The sequence below is a fragment of the Mustela lutreola genome, chromosome 5 (assembly GCF_030435805.1).
Source record: "Mustela lutreola isolate mMusLut2 chromosome 5, mMusLut2.pri, whole genome shotgun sequence".
Taxonomy (NCBI): domain Eukaryota; kingdom Metazoa; phylum Chordata; class Mammalia; order Carnivora; family Mustelidae; genus Mustela; species Mustela lutreola.
Window position 1 is genome coordinate 16,241,618 of NC_081294.1, and position 21,579 is coordinate 16,263,196.

Here is a 21,579-nt window from a genome sequence, read left to right on the forward strand (position 1 = left end):
TTTTCATAGACCTCTTTATAACTAGAAAAAGCATGTGACCCATTTCTACAGGGAATAAGCAGAAGTCAGCCAGGGCAGGGGGGAGCAGGGAGAAAGTTACGGGGCGGGGGAGATCTTATAAAAGGCTTTTGCTTTTCTGATTAATCAAAACAACAATGATAACAATGAAAATGGGGCAGTTACAACTAGCAAAACTTTCCTTCTAGTCCCTATTTACTGACTTAAGCTTAGATGTCTGGAAGTGTAGCAGCTGTCTTGAAATTATTAACAGTAAGTGTGGGGGAAAGGCCACATAAGAGTTTCCTATTACCTGGAGCTGGAAGAATATCTAACCTTTAAAGAGAGAAATCATGAATGATTTTCACGTTACTGTTTCATGTGCATGAGTAGATTGGAGTAAATTTATGATACCATGAATTATTTTGCACATATATTAAAATCTTGATAAAACACGTCTTTCCTTGTTAACCTGATATATCAATTTGGTTGTTCACTTATACCATACATACTCTACAAGTCTTGTGCCCAGCTGACATCTCCTTATAATAAAAAATTAATTTCTATTATACATAAAATTTTCTCATTCTCTGAAGTATCTGCCTTTTTTTTTTTTTTTTTTTTGTTAAGAAGCAGTTTGTTGAATATTAGATAGTATAGGTGCCAGAGTTTTAAGAGTATGTGGGGGATGCCTGAGTGGTTTATTCAGTTAAGCATTTGCCAGGTCATGATCCCAGGGACCTGGGATCGAGTCCCACATCCAGCTCCCTGCTCATCTGGGAGCCTACTTCTCCCTCTGCTTGCCATTGCCCCTGCCTGTGCTATCTCTCTCATTCTCTCTCCCTCTGACAAACAAGTAAATAAAATCTTTAAAAAAAAGAGTATTTTGTCAATCCTAAATAATAAAAAGGTTAATAGTAATCATATGTTTAGTATCTTATTTATGTCACATTTATATTTTTATATATTATATTAAGTATATAATATATAAATGTAATAATACATATATATTTATAAAATATGACTAATGTATATACCTAGGACTGAAATAGTTTATGTAGAAGTTTAAGAAAAATAGTAAAATTTTAAAATTTAAAATGTGGGGCACCTGGTTGGCTCAGTCAGCTAAGGGTCTGACTTTGGATCAAGTCATCTCGGGGTCTTGGCTCCAGCTCTGGTTATGGATCCCTGCTCATTGGGGGTCTGCTTTCCCTTCTCCTTCTGCCCCTCCCCTCCACTTATGCTCTGTCTCACAAATAAATAAATAATATCTTTAAAAAAATAAAGTAAAATTTAAATTTTGGTTCAACAGAATAATACCTTTTGCAGTGTGGATTAATAGATCTATAACTGGTCTAGATCTTTTTTTAAGCAAGAGAAAAAGCGAAACAGAGAACAAAGAGCTTAAGAGCAGGGGGGTGGGACAGAGGGAAAGAGACAATCCCAAGTAGGCACCACCCTGGGTGTTAATTTAGTAAAATATCTAAGCAAGCACCTTATGAATCAGAGGCAGTATTATCTAATTTATTTAATACATATAATTAGTATAGTAATAGTATAGTGATCTATAACCTACACAACAGATAAAGAGAAATACAGTCATAAATAAATTGGAAATCACTTTCCAAAGAATTGGAAAAATCAAATTATATTCATGCCACAGCTGGGCTGATAGTTTTGTGACCCTATGCCGGCCCCATTTGGTGAAACCAGTGATGGCCAAGTGTACTTTTGCCTGTGTCTTACCATTAAGGCAAGTGTGTGTTGTTTAGTTAGTTAGTTAGTTGTTAGTTAGGGGCTAGTTGAGGGCTCCTTACTCATCAGCATAGCATCACTGGTGGAAGGCTGATGTCCTTAAGAGAGAAACAGGCTGCATTAGCATCATGTAGCCAAGAACCAAGGCAGTGTTGCCTTTCTGCTCATACTCTGTCCTAAGTAACCTAACCTACCCTACTCTTCTTTCTGTCTGAAATCGATGTGGGTTGAACATTTTAATTTGATCCATGACCCTTTCTGTTCTGTGACTTTTGAGATGATTTACTGGTAGCTGGTGATTTACTTAGAGGTTATAAGTCTATCAAAGTAGTTGAAGATCTGCTTTACTTTTTCATCTTCATTTAGCACTTAAGAAATGTTACAAAATTTTCATATTAAAAATAAGCTGTAAGAAGATTATTCCATAATCCATTTAGAGCAGAAGAAAAAGAAGTAATACTTGTCTGACTTGTAATTGGTTTTTCAGTGACAGAATACCTTTTTTGCTTGTTTTTGGTTCTGTTTTTTGTTCTGTTATTGTTGTTTGTTTGCTTTTTCAATGTAAGGAGGAAAGATATTTTAAGTTGAGCAGTTAGTACTTCTGATCTGGCTCTGCATGCTTGTGTTCAAGTCCCAGCTCTGTTGTTACTGGGTTCTGTCTCCTTGGATAAATTAATAATGTCTTCAAATCTCAATTTCCTCATTTAAATATTAGAAGTAATATCTTATCCTACTACTATATCCTGTTATTATAAACTGTAAAAGTTTAATGAAAAAATGTTTGTAAAATGATTGGAAAAGAGCCTGATACATCAAAGTATCCAATAACAGTTACTGCCTAACCTAAAAAAAAAATGAATATTTTTAAAATATGCAAATAGTTCAAACTAATAAAATAAACAAGGTCATGCTTTTTAGATATGAAATAAATATGATATAGGATAAAAATGATAGATTTTTTTCAGGCATTTGGCTGGGCCTGAATAAAGTGAATCTGTTCATCATATTCTAAAACTTCAGCTTTTGTATGTGCTTAGGCCAAGGGTGATTTAACTTCACAGTAGAACTTCTATTTTTGATCTATCTTCAGTAAGGTAAATAGAACTTCTATCTTTGATTTGTCTTCTTGGTGGCTCACAAGAAGTCTAATTTCCTTTACTCTCTTCCTTATCAATAGATTTGATTTTGTTTTAAATTAGCAGTTTACATTTTATCTATTTATTTATTATCATTCTTACAGAGGTAGAGTAATGTTCCATTTGCTTTATGTTTACTTTTTTAGAAGTAACAAGAAAGAAATGTAATTAGATTAAAGATTGTAAAAGTAATATAGTATCTTATAGGTGATCTGTAATATTCATATTGTTACAGATTATTTTAGATAAAATAGTTCAGAAGCAGACATCAAAAGTGACTTATGTCGTCAAATATACTTCAGAAATAAGATCAAGTTATATGCTGTTTCTGAAAGCATAGAAAGGACATAAGAAAAGAGAGAAACTAACCCTCAAGGACTATGCAGGGCCTGGGACTTACCCCACTAAGTAGCTCATAAACTAGCTTGTTAGTTTCATAGAAGTTGACAGAAGATGTAGACTTCTAGGTCAGCAACATTTTATTTTATTACACATGGAAAAAAAACAATAGCCAAAGCTTTATGTTCCTATGCTATTTCCCTAGGGAGTAATGCAGGAACTAGGACAGAGAACTCTTGTGTTAGTTTGGGCTGCTCTTACCAAAATGCCATTACCCTCATAGCTTAAGCAATGAGGGTAATGGCATACCTCATAGCTTATGTTACTTTTTTTTTTTTTTCTCCTTTCTGAGTTTGGCAGACTGAGAAGTTTGATACCAAAGAGCCAGCAGACTTGTTTCTTCGCAAAGCCTCTCTTCCTTACTTGTACACAGCTACCATCTTGAACTATACCCACATGCCTTTCCTTGGTGCCAGAGAGAAAGCCTTGGTGGCTCCTCCTCTTCTATAAAGGCACTAATCCCATCATGGGAGCTTTACTTTCAGGACCTTACTTAACCTAATTATCTCCCAAAGACTCCACCTCCAAATACCTTCCCTGGGAGTTAGAACTTCAACATACAGGAATACCTTTCTCAGCGGGGCTTCAGTTTATCATGCTTTGCAGACAGTACAGTTTTTACAAATTGAAAATGTGCAGCAACCTTGTGCAAAGCAATTGTTTCAGAGCCATTTTCCAACAGCATTTTTTCACTTCAGGTGTCTGTGCCACCTTCTGGTAATTCTCAAAATATTTCAAACTTTTGCTTTATTATTATATCTGTTATGGTGATCTATGCTCAGTGACCTGTGATGCAGCTGTTGCAACTGTTTTGGGGTGCTGCACACCGCACTCCCATATGATGGTGAACTTCATAAATGCTTTGTGTGTTCTGACTGTTCTACCCACTGGCTCTTCCTTCATCTCCCTGTCCTCAGGCATCCCTACTCCTTGAAACAGAGCAATATTAAAATTAAACAAATTAATAACCTTATGATGGCCTGGAAGTGTTCAAGTGAAAGTAAGAGGCTGATGAGGCAAGTATTATTGTTGTCTTACTTAAGAAATAGCCCCAGCCACCCCAGGGTTCAGCAAGCGCCATCCTCTTCCGTTGGCAGCCATCCACACCGAGGAAAGACTCTCTGCCAGCAAAAAGATCACAACTTGCTGAAAGCCCAGATGATGGTTAGCATTTTTTAGCAATCAAGTATTTTTTTGATGAAGGCATGTGCATTTTTTTAGATATACTGCTATTGTACACTAAATAGACTACAGATAACTATAAACATGACATTTATATGTACTAAAAGTGAAAAAAAAATCATTTGACTCTCTTTATTGGAATATTGTCTTCATTATGGAATCTAAAACTGAATCCATAATATCTCCAACATACGCCTATATAAATTGTGGTGGGACACAATCATTCAATCCATAATAACTGTACATCCACTGGATTATGCTACTGTTCAGTGTTTTTATAGCAAGCAGAAGCAAGACTTATTTTTGTCTGGGGGAAGATGTTATATCACCCCTGAAGTGTGCATGTTGCAAACACAGCTGAATAACCGTCTTGGGTAAAGCGTGGTCAGACCTCGGCTTGCTTGTTATATTATAAGCAGGAAGAACAAGCAGGGACAATGATGACCCTTTGTAGACTGCCTCCCCTGATATTAGCCAGAGTTTAGAACTTGAATAAAACAGTAAGCCAAAAAAAAAGGAAAATCTCCATTATCTTCTACTTCCAGCATTAAGAACAATGGCCGGCACATAGGAGGCCAAATGAATACTGATTACCATAATTCAATAATTAAGGCAAATCTAGTGGACTCAGCACTTACGGTAGCACAAGGGGGTTACCTATGGCGACCTACACACTGTTAAAGGGTTTGGACTTAGTCGAAAAATCACCAAAGATTCTAAGTAAGGAAGAGGCATAGTCAGATTTATATGCTGGAATAATCACTTTGACCACAATAGATTTAAGGGGAGCAAGACAAAGACAGGGAGACATATTAAGAAACTATTGCAACAGAAGGAAGAAATGACGAATAAGGGTTTAAACATTATGCAGGACAACATGGAGATGGCAGTATTTAGAGAGCAATTGGCAAGACAATGCAGAATGGAATGAGAAAAGATGGATAGAGATTAATAAGGAACATAGCAGTCTCACTGGAGACATGCCTTAAGCATGAATCAGGAATTCAGAAGGAGGGGCACCTGGGTGGCTCAGTGGGTTACAGCCTCTGCCTTTGGCTCAGGTCATGATCTCAGGGTCCTGGGATCGAGCCCCGCATCAGTCTCTGCTCAGCGTAGAGCCTGCCTCCTCCTCTCTCTCTCTGTCTGCCTCTCCGCCTACTTGTGATCTCTGTCTGTCAAATAAATAAATAAAATCTTAAAAAAAAAAAAAAGGAATTCAGAAGGAGTAGAAGGAGTAGTGGGACTTTTTTTAATTCGGGCCATTGAAATGAAAACAAATTCTATTTTCATTTCTAATAGATTTCATACATGTGTGGTTGTTTTCACACCTGAAAACATAAAAATGAAACATTTAAGTGTTATTATTATAAAAGTCTTCTTGTACAGCAACAGTTTTCTTTCTTAAGACATCAAAATACAGTTATAAATTAATTCTCTATTCTAAACAGATTCTTCCTTTTCTTCTCTGCTTTACTCCCCACATAGATTTCTGCAATCATATATGTAAGAAAACTGGTCATCCATGTGATTTAACCTTTAAAAGCTAAGCAATTTATTCTTTGGTGATTATATGACTGGTAACCTTGGTTTTGATAAATTACTTTTTGGACTGTATTTCTAAAGCCAGCAGCATTCTTCTATTTGGCTACAAAGACAAAGTGAATTTTAATGATAGCTATAAATAACATGCCATCAATTTGAACTCGGAAACTAGTAGCCACCTTCACCAAAATTTGGTAACATTTTATGTTGAAAAGACAGCATTGAAATGCAAGGAACCTATGAATATATGTGAAAATATGTAATTGTTTGCATAATATTGAACATTTACTGAATGCATATTCCATATAGTATTTAATAAATGAATCAGTATATCCCTTATTTTATGTACTTCACTTTATTCCTATAGTACTCTAGTGTTCCAGGTAAATATATTTAATGGAATTAATCTATTCCATATTTTCAATGGTTTAGGGGAAATGATGCTTATTTGTTAATCTAAAAATTTATTTTATTATGTATAAAATGATTTTCCATATTGTTTTTGGCAAAATGGAAGAGTTGAGGAGGGTTTGGTTAGGGAATTCAGGTCTTGGCTTCCATTTAATTACCCTAATGTTCCTCATAACTTTGAAAGGAAAAGATCATGGTTCTCATTTTAGGCTCCAGGGGGCTATTTTGCTAATGCACTTAACCATTTGGGATTAAACTGAATCAAGTCCTAAGATTCAGACCTAAGAGATGTCTTCCCTTAGACTACCAACTATAAGCAAATAATCTCTTGAAATTACATATTTAAAAATATAGGATTAAATATGTCACTATGTATATCCTGAGTAAATCTTTGTTCTTAAATAAATTTCAACTGAGAAATTCTGAGTTAAGAAAAGTGAATTTTAACCATACTTAAAATGTAATGAATTTTATTAGGTGAAGAATATTGGATAAACAGAACCTCAAAATTATAACCCCTGATTTAATAAAGTTCCTTAGCTCTGTATAAACATGTAACCTGGTATCATTTGATCTGACAGTATAGACTGAAGTCATATAAGTCAATTGAATTGCTTTTTTTTTTTTTTAAGATTTTTTATTTATTTATCAGAGAGAGAGAAAGGGAGAGAGAGTGAGCACAGGCAGACAGAATGGCAGGGAGAGGCAGAGGGAGAAGCAGGCTCCCTGCCGAGCAAGGAGCCCGATGTGGGACTCAATCCCAGGACGCTGGGATCAGGACCTGAGCCGAAGGCAGCTGCTTAACCAACTGAGCCACCCAGGTGTCCCGAAGTGCTTTATGCATAAAGACAAAAATCCAGGGTATACCCAGAAACCTAAATTCTTATTCTCAATACAAACAGAACCACTTAGACTCACCACTTAATGGCTTTAAATAATAGCTTCTCTTTTGTGGTATAAAACCTAAAAACCAAATATCCCCACTAGACAGCACTATGAAGACCTGGAAACCACCTTCAGTCCACAATGCTTCCTGCACACATTAGCAAGAATTTACCTTTCAACGTGACCTTACTAGGCCTGGTCATTCTTGTCCAGGATGTGGAAAAAATGAATTTAAAAATAAGATGTTTGTTAATAATGCTGCTTCCTTCTCTCTTTAAAAAAGTTTTTTAGAAAAAAAATTAAAAAATAAAAAAGAGATTTAGTTTTCTTTGTATAGACATATATATTAGCTGTAAGGCAGCTGAAGAATACACAATAACTTTAAGAAAAGCATAAAACCACCTAGTAAGTCATATGTAATTGCCAAAAACATTTTGTTTAACTTCCTACATTACATACATTAAAATATTTACTAAGAGAAAATTTCTATTTTTTTCTGCTTAGAACTTCCAGAAACAACTTAATCTTCTTTTTCCTTCAGTTATATACTCACTTTCTCAAAAAAAAAAAAAATTAAAAAAAGAAAACAGAAAAATAAGCATGCATCACAAATCCATACCATGTGTATATACAGTTATTTACAGAGTACAGAATCCCAAAGCTTTTTTTCTGAGTGTGAATGGGTGGGTGTGAAATGGCGGTCCTTTCTGCTGGAGACATGTTAGCAATCCCTGTTCTTTTAGAGAGAATCAACACATACAAAACCAAATACCTATATCTATCTCAGTGGTTCAAAAACTTGTCTGTATGTCACAATCATCATTCTGATTCTCTGAATCTATTTTTTTTCTTATGTTCAGTTAGCCAGGATATAGTACATCATTAGTTTTTGATATAGTGTTCAACAATTCATTAGTTGTGTATAACACTCATCAGAACGCACACCCTCCTTAATATCCATCACCTGGTTGCCCCAGATTCAGAATATATATATATATGTATATACATATATATATATATGTCCTGATTCCATTCTCATAGATTCCAGTGTAACTGATCTTGGGAGTAACTAAGATACTGGGATTTTTGAAGCTCTTAAGGTAAATTTAGTGAAATTTGGGAACCACTCATCTAAACTATAATGTAACTTGCCTCTTTGCATTTAAAACAAACAAACAAACAAAACATGTTTGAGATCATTACAAATGTTCATTTTTCTTTTTTGTTTTTTTACCTACTTTAATGAACTGTAGTTGACATACAAAAAAGCTGTAAATATTGAATGTATACAACTAACAATCCCAAAACTGAGATAAGGAAGCTGACCAGACTTCAATTTTAGAAAGACTCCTTCTCTGTTGTTTTTCTGCTGGGCTACCTAGACTTATCTTCTGTATTTTGCCTCTGAATAAACCAGAAAAGCTATGTTACCGCTGCAAGGGAGAAGCAAAAAAGTTCATCTTTCTCTCAGTTTCTCCCAGGCCCCCAAAGAGTTTCTCCCTTTCCTGAAAACATCTAGGAAAGCCAGATCCCAAACATGTTTCAGGACCATTAGCTGCAAACAAATCTTTTGGCTGATGCTGGCATCGATACCACTTACCTTTGGTAATTCGTGCAATAACATCTGCCAATCACTTGTCATTGCCTCTGATTGGACCTTCCCCTGGATTTCTGAAGGATCATGTATCTTGGGCTTCTTTCCAATAAAAATTCCTAACACCAGGCAACAATGATGTTCCTTTCCTTTCCAAGTCTCTTGGACACACCGTCTGCTATACCCTGTCACTTAAGCTATTCAATAAACTCTGCTTTCACTTCCTCCTGACTCACATTTGATTTCTCTCCTGCATGAAGCCAAAGACCCTCCTGGCTGGTCCCATGAAATGCCCCTCTGGGTCCTTGGACCCAGCCTACCTGCATCAAAAGCATCATTAAAATCAATGCCATAAATACATTTACTACCCCCAAAGACTTCTTCCCACCTTCTTTGTTATTTCTTTATTAATTATTTGGTGATAAGAACACTTAACATAAGATATATCCTCTTAGCAAATCTTTAAGTGTACAATACATCACTGTTAATTACAGGAACCGTGTTGTACAGTAGACGTCTATGACTTACTCATCTTGTACAACTGAAGCTTTGTACTTTCTGACCAATACCTTCCGGCCCCTGGTAATCATTCTTCTAATTTCTGCTTCTATGCATTGAACTACTTTAAATTCTTTGTATAAATGAGATCATATAGCATTTGTTCTTCTGTGTCTTAGCATAATGCCCTCCAAGTTCATCTCTGTTGTCACAAATAGTAGAATTTCATTCTTTTAAAAGACGGAATAATATTCCATTGCATGTAAATACCTTGTGTTCTTTATTCACTTATCTATCCATGGACATTCAATTTACTCTCATCTTGACTACACGATAACGCTGCAATAAACATGGGCACAAAAATATCTTTTTGGGATCCTGATTTTAGTTCTTTAGCTATACACCGAAGAGATTGCTAGATCATATGATAGTTCCATTCTTAGTTTTTTTAAAGAAAGCCATACCATTTTTTCCACAGAAGCAACACTAATTTACATTCCCACCAAAAGTGTACAAGTCTTCCTGTTTCTCCCCATCTTTGCTGATACTGATCTTATGCCTCTTATTTTACAAATGCCACTCAATTTTCAAAAGAAAATACACAATTCTCCATTGTTTAGACATACCATGATCTGTTTAACCACTGTTCCACATTAAGATACTTCATTTGTTTGTAATTTTTTTATTTCATTATGCTCTTATGGAATATATTATTTCATAGATGAACAATATAACTAAAGATGCATACTTAGAAGTATAATATCTGCATCAAAAATACATGAGAATTTATGAATTCTGTGAAGATATTGAAATTGTCTTTTAAAATGTGTCTTAGAGAAGAATGACTTTTTTTTCACTATCTCTTAGTTTTCTCAAACTCTAATTTGCATGTGAATCACCTGGAGATCATGTTGAAATGAGAATTTTGTAGGTTCAGAATGAGATCTGAGATTATGCACTTTAACACTTCTTCATTCTATGGTTTTTTAAGGTGTTATAATGGGATATTTGTTTGGGAATTTCTACTTAAACAATAAGTGTTTGCATCTGTAAATCTCCCTTTAGGAACTGTTCTAGATTATCTCTTAAATTGTGCTTTTTTCCCCATTCATCTTGAAATATTTCCTAGTTCACCTTGTGATTCTTTCTATAACTATTGGTTATTTAAGTGTTAATTTGTGAGCTTTGCAAATGTCCTTACATAATTGATTTCTAATTTTTAGTGTAAGTGAAAAAATATTTGGGACATATTTACCCTGAAGAAAAGTTGTTATCTGAAATTCATTGTAACTGGGCTTCCTTTATTTTATCTGGCTTCCTATAATACCCCACACCACCACCAAATTATGTTAGCTGCAGTCCTTACAAAACCAGAGTTTATCGTTCTCCTATGCTATGACATAAATTTGAGTTATTAAATGGCCAAAGTTAGAGCTATGCTTTAATATTTTCATTTAATTTTAATGCACAAATATATATCTTTTGAACACTTAAGTTAAATAGATAGTTGTTTGTAATGCATTTTTATATGGGGAAGGGGCACAGGGAGAGGGAGAGAAAGTATCTTAAATGGGTACCATGCCCAGTACAGAGACATCCCCCCACAACCCAAGGGGTTTCATGTCACCATGCTGAGATCATGACCTGAGCCAAAATCAAGAGTCAAAAATGCTTAACCAACTGAGACAGCCAGGCACCTCTGTTTCTAATTCTTTTTAAATATTATGTATCTTATATAATTAAATGCAGTATACTGGTTAAATTTATATAAAGAGATATGTCATCATTGAAACTGCCAAGCTAAGTCAGTGAGAATCACAATCAGATTCATATTTTCAGTTAGTTATTTTGCATTCAGCCCTACTGTTTTTCACATACTGCTCAAGGCCTTCAGATGCAAGATAAAGAAGACACAGTCCTGATTTTTTTTTAATGTTTGCAAAGAGTATATATTAATGGCATCCTGATGAAAAAGCAAAAGGCAAGCTGAGGGCAAAACGCAACCTGACATCCCACAGACCAACCCCCTTCCTTAAGGTAGGAGACTATATCTATCTATCTATCTATCTATCTATATCTATCTATCTATCTATATAGATAGATAGATAGATATAGATAGATAGATAGATAGATAGATAGATATATTACTCCTTAGGCACTAGTAACTGCCCAAGAACTAAGGCAGGTGAAAAACCAATAGTCAATGATAAAGATTGCAGTCACATAGGACATGAAGCTCCACTATAGTCTGTAACTGTCTTAATGATTCACGAAATAACACAAGCTTAATAATAGTCAGACATCCAGGAACCTATAAACTTAATTTCCTAGGACCCTAATGTAACCTTCATGAACATGGAATAGAAAATCCTATATCATTAGTCACTCCTCAGAATCACAATCTGCTCTTTCTGCCCATGGGTCTTGTCCCTGTGCTATAATAAAAACACCTTGGTATTGGGAAAATTGAAGAGCCATATGCAGAAAAATGAAACTGGACCATTTCCTTACACCACACATGAAAACAGACTCAAAATGGATGAAGGTCCTCAATGTGAGATGAGGAATCCATCAAAATCCTTAAAGAGAATGCAGGCAGCAACCTCTTTGACCTCAGCCACAGCAACTTCTTCATGGGAACATCGCCAAAGGCAAGGGAAGCAAGGGCAAAAATGAACTATTGGGATTTCATTAAGATCAAAAGCTTTTGCATAGCAAAGGAAACAAAGGAAAAGACAACTGACAGAATGGGAGAAGATGTTTGCAAACAACTTATCAGATAAAGGGCTACTGTCCAAAATCTACAAAGAACTTAGCAAACTCAACACCCAAAGAACAAATAATCCAATTAAGAAATGGGCAGAAGACATGAACAGACATTTCTGCAAACAAGATATCTAAATGGCCAACAGACACATGAAAAAGTGCTTCACATCACTCAGCATCAGGGAAATACAAATCAAAACCACAATGAGATACCACCTCACACCAGTTGAATGGCTAAAATTAACAAGTCAGGAAATGACAGACGCTGATGAGGATGTGGAGAAAGGGGAACCCTCCTACGCTGTTGGTGGGAATGCAAGCTGGTTCAACCACTCTGGAAAACAGCATGGAGGTTCCTCAAAAAGTTGAAAATAGAACTTCCCTATGACCCAGCAATTGCACTACTGGGTATTTACCCTAAAGATACAAACGTAGTGATCCGAAAGGGCACGTGTACCCTAATGTTTACAGCAGCAATGTCCACAATAGCCAAACTATGGAAAGAACCTTGATGTCCATCAACAGATGAATGGATAAAGAAGATGTAGTATATATACACAATGAAATGCTATGCAGCCATCAAAAGAAGTGAAATCTTGCCATTTGTGACGATGTGGATGGAACTAGAGGGTATGATGCTTAGTGAAATAAGTCAATCGGGAGAAAGACAACTATCATATGATCTTCCTGATATGTGGAATTGGAGATGCAATGTGGGGTGTTTGGGGGGTAGGAAAAGAATAAATGAAACAAGATGGGATTGGGAGGGAGACAAACCATAAGTGACTCTTAAACTCACAAAACAAACTGAGGGCTGCTGGGGGGAGGGGGGTTGGGAGAAGGGGAGTGGGGTTATGGACATTGGGGAGGGTATGTGCTATGGTGAGTGCTGTGAAGTGTGTAAACCTGGTGATTCACAGACCTGTACCCCTGGGGATAAAAATACATTATATTTTTATTTAAAAAATTTAAAAATTAATTAAAAAAAAAACATCTTTTTGCAGTATAAAACACCTCAAGAATTCTTGACCATTGCTCATGATGATACCCCATCAATACCACAGACATAGCAATCTGCAATTGTACTACAAGTTGCTCTCATTAAATGCCAGAAAAGAACATTAGGTTCCCGCTTGATGGCCAGATAAATTCTAATTTTTTTGGAAGATACCTACATATAATTATTGTTATGCAAGACAGAAAATATACATATATATATATATATGTATAAGAAAAATGTAGTAGAATCATATATATATATATATATATATATATATATATATGCAACATTTTCTATTTCCAGGTGGCTATGCTTTTAGAAATCCTTCAAAATGGTAAGCTTCAAAGAGGTAAGAGACTGCAATTTGATACACCATTAAAAAATACAGGAAGATTTTAGATGTCTTTAGATCTTCCAAAAAACCCAGCAGTACTGATATTTGTAAATGAGCATTTCTATTCTAGCCCAAAATGTCATAGCAAAGGCTTACAAGTGTCCAATATTCAGAATGTTTTTTTCCAGTGAGTAATATACCTCAGCATTTATTAGGGCCTGAAATACAATCTCAAGAATATATGAATTTCCAATTATAAAAATCCAACAATAGTCCTCATATTTTATAATGAGGTATAAATGGTAATTCTACTGGACTATTAAAATCTTGGCCACAGCTTAGAAGAAGTAACTAACTCATTCATCGAAGTACATTAGTAAGAGTCTTGGCAGGAAAACTCAGATCGCATACTCAAATTAGGATTATTTGAGAAAAGTCTAATACAAGAACAATTTACGAATGGACGGGAAGGGATAGTGGAGTAGCCTGAAACTAATAATAGGTGAGCTTTCACCTTGTAACTTGAAAGAATGAAGGGAAGTAGTTATTGGAGCCCAGAGAAGAGATTTGGATAGAGAGATGTCCGCTGTGAGAGGAACCATGGCTCTTTGTGATGGAACACAGCCAGTTGCAGTGACCGGCGGAGTGAGAACCCAGGTCACAAATATGTCAGCCTCATTGTCTCCTTCCTTCTGACCTCTCAAACCTCCTGAATGGCCAAACCCAAACTGAAACAAAAGGAAAAGAGTCCCCACTGATGCCATCAATATCGAACAGGCTCTAATGGAGGAGCAGCTGTAAAACGTACAGACCAGAAGTCACCAAGGAAAAGCAGCCACTCGAACCTATTTTATTTATTTATTTCCTGTACTACTTCATCCATGTAAAGATGATTAGGTTTTCTTCTTTCTGACACCAGAACCTGATATTTGGATAAGTTTAGACTAATGTGTCAGAAAATTTTGGAGGAATAGAAGAAATGCCCTAATGTAAAAATACTAGATATAAGACTTGTGTAAAGTTCATGTCAGGGAAACCGCAGATCGCCATAATAATAGTTACCCTCAGAGAAGCTCAATTTAAGGAATAGTGAGGACTTTATGTGACTGCTCTTAGGGCAGAAATCCCAATCACATTAGGACATCATGGGCCAAAAAATAAGCCAGCAAGCAACCAGAAAGAGTATCTTAATAGAAGTGCCAAGTTGCAACTTTCAAGAATAAACACTCCTTGGCAAATGGCAACAAATTCTCCTCTACAAAAATAAAGTGGGCTCCTCTTGCTTGACCATAATATTTTATTCTAAGCTATCACGGTTGTGTGAGCATAAACATAAAGCTCCAGAGCAATAAAATTAGCAAGAAAAAAAAATGGAAATTCAGTAATTCTTCAGAGGAAAATGGTATATGTAGAAGTTTAATAATCATATATCTACCATTTCTGGAATTATTTAAGAGACTGGAAACATATTTAAGGAGATATTTTATGCACATACAAAATGGCATAAATATCATATTATTTTACCACTATAATACATATTTGCAGATAGTGCCTCTGTAATACCAAATTGAATGTCTAATGAGGAATGCAGCTGTTAAGATTTTCTCTAGTAGAGAAGACAGTAAGGGGAAAGGCTGTACATTTTATTATGAATTACAGGAGGAGCCCTCATGAGAGAACTGAGTTTTCATGAATGTCTGGTTGACATTTGCAAAACTGATATGTCTTGACATTTAGAAGAGTTCTACAGAATTATGTGTACATGTTCTAACATTAGGCAAACTAAAATACATTTGTAATGTTTAAAGCATTTAAAATAATATTACAATTATAAGAGACTGAGAACACGTCTAGTTTTCAGTACAACCAGATTTCAGTCTTGGAAAATGAAACAATGACATCTAGTTCTCAAGTTAGATCTGAAAGCAAAACAGATAAAAAGAAATCAAGCTATTGAAATAAGTTACGTGTTCTTATTTAAGAAAAGAATACTTTAAAGTTTTGACTAGCAAGGTAGAAGGAAAGCACTGTATCATGTCAAATAGAAGATAGAAAAATGTCTGCTTAAGCCACATAAAATTGATGATATTCAACAATTTTGACTCACAAAGGAGACAATTTCAAGTGATAGAAAACGATAGATGATATTTATGGAGTGTTTTCTATGTGCCAAGCACTATTCTCAGAAGTTTACAGGTTTCCACTCATTGAATGTTTCCGAAAGACACAAAGAAACTAAACAACACACCCAAGGCTACACCTGTAGATAGTGACAAAGGTTGTACCTGAGAGTTAGCCAGTGTGGATACGCAGCTGTTTTTAATTACTATGCCACTTTGTTTCAAATCATGGAGGAGAGGGTGAGTGTGTTCTTGTTTAAACATCACAGGGGCTGTGGTGTGTTCTTCTTTGACATGTTGTCCTTGCCCTTTTATTCAGGGTGTATCCAAGTCTAAGAGTGTGGTGAGCAAGCCAGTAGATCACCAGAGTACTCTTAAGAAGTGCCTTGAGATGATTAATTCCGAGGCAGTGTAAATACAAGAAGGAGCAAAGGACTGAGCCAGAACGTTAGGAATTCTTAGGAAATGCAGACCTCGCGTAACACAGTGACAGTGGGCAATGAGCAGGGAACATAGAGAGGAAACATTGCAAAAAGAATATATAGCTTCTGATAGGAAAGAACAGTGAATGAGAGAAAAAAATACTCATCTTATTCCGGTTAACTGAGAAAATTACTTTAAAATTGTTAGAAATGAAAAATAAGTACCTTGAAATTGAGGTTATAAGGAAAAACATATTAATATTTTATATGCTAGCATACCCTATAATAGTTTTTAAGGTTTTTTTAATTAAATAATATGCGTAGTATGTGATTAATGAGTTGTGGCTTCTATTATTATTTTATAAAAGGTTATAAATTCCTTTCAGAAGTTGAATATGAATATTAGAAATTTGAATGAGTGACATGATTATTACTTTCCACTCAGCTAAGATTCTATTTTAAAGAGATTGTGTTTTTGGAAATATTTAATTTTGACCTATTCAAGAAATCCCTCTTCAATATTTGGGAGTAAAAAATTAAATACTAATAGCTTGCTCTCATGATTGTTAATAAACATTATAATGCACTTCTCCCCAATATAAATATTGTTCTCTATTACATAAAACATTTAAAAAGAGGTGAACTGTTGTGATTTTTTTACTTTCAGGATGATGCCTATGTTCAGATAAATATGGTGTGTGTGTGTGCGTGCATGCGCGACACTTGAAGGATTCCACACTATTCCTTACTGTTGATTTATTACAGAAAATTCAATTCCCCCAAAATAAGTGTGTGCATTTGAGCACACACTTGCAACAATATTCAAACAAATAAACAAAGAACTTGGTAACCGGGACCATATCACATTCATGCATATGTTTTTCAAGGTTAGCCACACCCATTGGAAAGTGATCGACAAATGCTTCTTGGGGGAAAAAAAAGAGCGAGGGAGTCCAGTTGATCCATGGGATAAGTTTGCATTTCCCCTCTTGTGAGCAGTTGTTCTGTACTTCCTGTTCTTCAGTATATATACCTTTCTTCTCCTTTTCATTATTACCTTCCACAGCACCATGAAACAGTTTCCTAAAAGTAGTAAGTACCTGTAATACATTTCTGGGATAACTATATCTAAAGTCATATTACTCACTGACCTAAAGGTCTCCTCTCTTTTTTCTCTAGAGGAGGTAACCTCCCCTGCTCTCTGGCAGGAGGAAGAACAAAAAAATCTGACTGGTGAAAACCTGGAATTCAATGGCCTTCTATTTCTCAGTGGACAGGGTTAGCGATTCTCCCACCATGACATGGTCTTCTCTTCTTTTCCTTTATTTCATGTGAGAAATGTCCCAACGCCCTGTCTTAAGCATTCTGCCTTTATTAATTGATCATACATGTATGGATGGGTTCTGAGCACGCATCTACAGACAGGAGTGGACATTCTCATTTACTCTTGGCATCAAGAGTTCGGTGACTGATGAGGTTGACATGACAGCTCTGAAATAGACACCTGCTATATTCCATTCAGGGTGATTGATGGGGAACGTGTAGGAATAAGAGAATTACTTTGGCACCAGTTCCAAGAGATGCTATTGAATTGAGCTCTCACTGAGAAATGTGGACAGCAGGATTGTTGGGTACTTTTGAACAGTTATATATTTTGCGACTTTTAGTTAAGTATCTTTTGATTGTATTCTCTCTTCATTTTCATCTCAGAAGGGAGGAAGAAACATCATCAATATTCTTTCGTTATGCAGGCCCCAGGTCCTTTAAAAATGAACCATTGTGTCAGTTTCTCTCAAGGAAATTCACCATTTGCAAACAATTAATCCTGACTTTCAGAGTATTTCCTAAGAGTAGATACAATAAAATAATAATCATAAAATAGTCACAGTTTTCATGAGCACTTACTATATGTCTATTGTATATCTTACTATGTATCTAAGAGTTTGTTTGCATTAATTAATCATCAAAATAACCCCATGTAAAACTCTAATGTACTCTATTTGTAACTTTATTTATTACCTCAGAGTATCTGCTGGGAATATGGCAAAATATTAGAGCGTATGTATTGCCATATTGCCATGGTGGTAGATTTTTAAAAATGTTTTAATATAATAATAATAATACAAACACACATTAAATCCCAACCAGGTTTATAAAATTTGGGTGTTTCACTTTCCTTTGCTTTTCATTAAAGAACTCAACTGAGTACATAAGTCCTCTACTGCCACTGACAGTGTAAAATGTATTTCTTTAAGGTGTTAATCATGGGCAGTTTAAAACAGAAATATTTAGGAGTTCACATTCCCATTTTCTCTGGATTGAAATGAATGCCTTGAGAGTTTAAGTATTCCTAAAGGGCACTAGGGGCTCAGCATGACCCCTATCTGCTTTCCCAGGACCCTGCTGAGCCTTGCTGTCAGGATTGCTTTTGGATGCCTGGCAGCCTTGCCCTTGTCATTGATCTGCTCCTAAAGTGCAACGCATTTCATCACAGAATCCTGTGGTGGGATGCATGAACGCCACATTCTTTTTTTTGTTTGTTTGTTTTATGTTAAGTTAGTCACCATACAGAACATCATTAGCGTTTGATGTAACACTCCATGATTCATTGTTGGCTTATAACACTTAGTGCTCCATGCAATACATACCCTCCTTAATACACATCACTGGGTCAACCCATCCCTGCGACCCCCCGACCCCCCACCCTCTAAGTCCCTCAGTTTGCTTCCTGGAGTCCAAAGTCTCTCGTGGTTCATCTCCCCCTCTGATTTCCCCTCCTTCATTTTATCCTTTCTTCTCCTAATGTCCTCAATGTTATTCCTTACGTTCCACAAATAAATGAAACCATATGATAATTGACTTTCTCTGCTTGACTTATTTCACTTAGCATAATTTCGTCCAATTCCACACATATTGATGCAAATGTTGGATATTCATCCTTTCTGATGGCTGAGTAATATTACTTTGTATATATGGACTACATCTTCTTTATCCATTTGTCTGTTGAAGGGCATCTTGGCTCTTTCCACCATATGGCTATTGTGGCCATTGCTGTTATGGACATTGGGGTATATGTAGCCCTTGTTTTCACTACATCTATATCTTTGGGGTAAATTCCCAGTAGTGCAATTGCCAGGTCATAAGGTAGCTTTATTTTTAACTTTTTGAGGAACTTCCACACTTTTCCAAAGTGGCTGTACCATCTTGCATCCCTACCAACAGCATAAAAGGGTTCCCCTTTCTCCACAGCCTCTCTAACATTTGTTGTTTCTTGCATCAAAACTCATCTATGAAAAATCCAAAGAGAATTTCATTCTCAATGAGGAAGAGCTATGAGCCTTTCCTTTAAGATCAGGAACACAAAAAGAATGCCCACTCTTGCCACTATTGCTCAACATAGTACTAGAAACAGAAATCAAACAACAAAAAGAAATAAAATGTATTCAAACTGGCAAAGACATCAAACTCTCTCTCTTCGCAGATGACATGGTACTTTATGTGGAAAACCCAAAAGACTCCAACCCCATCAGTAGAGTTCATACAGCAATTCAGTAATGTGGCAGGATACAAAATCAATGCAGAGAAAGCAGTTGCTTTTTTAAACACTAACAATGTAACTGCAGAAAGAGAAATTAGAGAATCAATTCCATTTACAATAGCACCAAAACCCATAAAATACCTTGGAATAAACCTAACCAAAGATGTGAAGGATCTAGACTCTAGAACTACAGACCATTTATGAAAGAAACTGAAGAAGACACAAGAAGATAGAAAAACATTCCATGCTCATGTTGGAAGAATAACCATTGTTAAAATGTCTATGGTACCTGGAGCCATCTATACTTCCAAGGAATGCCATATTTATACTTCCCTGTTTGTGGCCCAGTCAGCCTTCTGGAAATTATCTTGGTGATCTTGGAAATCCTTTGTTTCTTTTTGTCATCATGCTGAGATTCACTTGTATCTTCAAATTTATCTGTGTCTATCCCAGATACCTTCTTCTGCTACAGCGATGCTGAAATCTAATTGCCAGGAATGTTCCAGACCATATTTGATGGAGAGGATCTCTAGAAAGATCGAGTCTTCTGAAGCTATGCCCTGGGGGGAAGTACACGTATGATCTAGGATTTCCCAAATATATTTAGAGCTCTCACGCCTCTGGTTTGTCTTAGTATAGAAGCAAGGTGAAGATTGATTTTCATACCTCTCTTATCCTTAAATTTCCTATGGTTTGTAAACCTCTTCTTTCTGCTTGCAGGATAAACATTTATTTATTTGCTAGCAAAAGAAAGACCTATTAACCACAAAGTATAATTATTATTCTGTGTAAACCTTTTTGCCCAGTCCTCTAAATTTCATTTTTAAGATTTAAATTCTGGCTTTTTCAATTCAAAGAAAAGTCTTTTCTCACTCAACAAAATTCAGCATTTATAAGCCAATTAATTCTAGCTTTTTGAGTATTCTTCAAGAGTAGACATAATAATAATAAGTGTAATGATAGGCATAGCATTTAAGAATGTTTATTACCTGTCTGTCATTGTCCAAGGGTTTTCTCTGCATTAATTACTCATCAGAACAATCCAATGCAGTATATACTATTATAATCTTGTGTTATATGGATGTGAAGACTCTGAAGGAAGTCAATTGTCCAAACAAAAGGATGTAGTCAAGATCTGAACCACATCTTCTGAATCAATACAAACTGCTTTTAAGACTACTACGTCATTGTTTCATTTGCAAACCTAAGGATATTCTAATTTGAATTTCTAAAATATCACCTTACTACAGAATCACAATGTCCAAAGCAAAACGACTGGGGTGAGAGTACACAGTTAAAAACACCTTGGTTTAACATGTCTAAATATTGGCCCTAGTATTGGCTTTTTCCAGAAAATATGTTCATGACTGAATTGCACCCTGAACTTGTCTTGTGCTTTTGTAGACACAACAGACAAAGAAATGGCTACTTTCCAGGTCATGAAATTATACCATAGAAACACTTGTATAGCAAAACAAAGCAAATTTTAGTTATTTGAGATTTTTCAAATTATAAAGAAACAAACTGTATTAACTCTCCCAGAATTTAATGATTAGAGAAGGTTCATTCACATTTGGGACACTGTTTTCTCTGTTACTAGAAATATATATTTAAATTTACTTTTCTTTCCTTGTTTTTGTTATGTGATACTATATGAATATAGACTTTGTGGAGATCAGGCTGGGATTAGTAAAATAATAAGAATATAAAGAGTCAAACTGACAAGGCCCAGAAGAAATAGCCAAAGACATGGGATTTGAAGGTTAGTTAGAAGTGTAATAATGAGGAATGTTATCTATTTGTTCTAGTCAGACATCAGATTTCATTGGTTCCTCTGATGCAAGTTCTCTCTCCTTTAGATAATGAGAACAGACGTAGAGCCCCAGGACTGTCACCGTTATTCTGTTACATAATGAGGTCCATGCAGAGGGCATACTGGTAGGAAGAGAATATGAGTGAAATTACAGAAATAAAGCAAAATTCTGGTAACATCATAAGCC

General features: G+C 35.6%; 1 protein-coding gene across 4 annotated transcripts in view; it reads right to left on the reverse strand.

Moving 5' to 3' along the window:
- Window positions 1-21,579, reverse strand: part of CDH18 (cadherin 18) — a 981,465-nt gene that overhangs the window by 848,238 nt on the left and 111,648 nt on the right. The gene's annotated exons all lie outside the window — the stretch shown is intronic.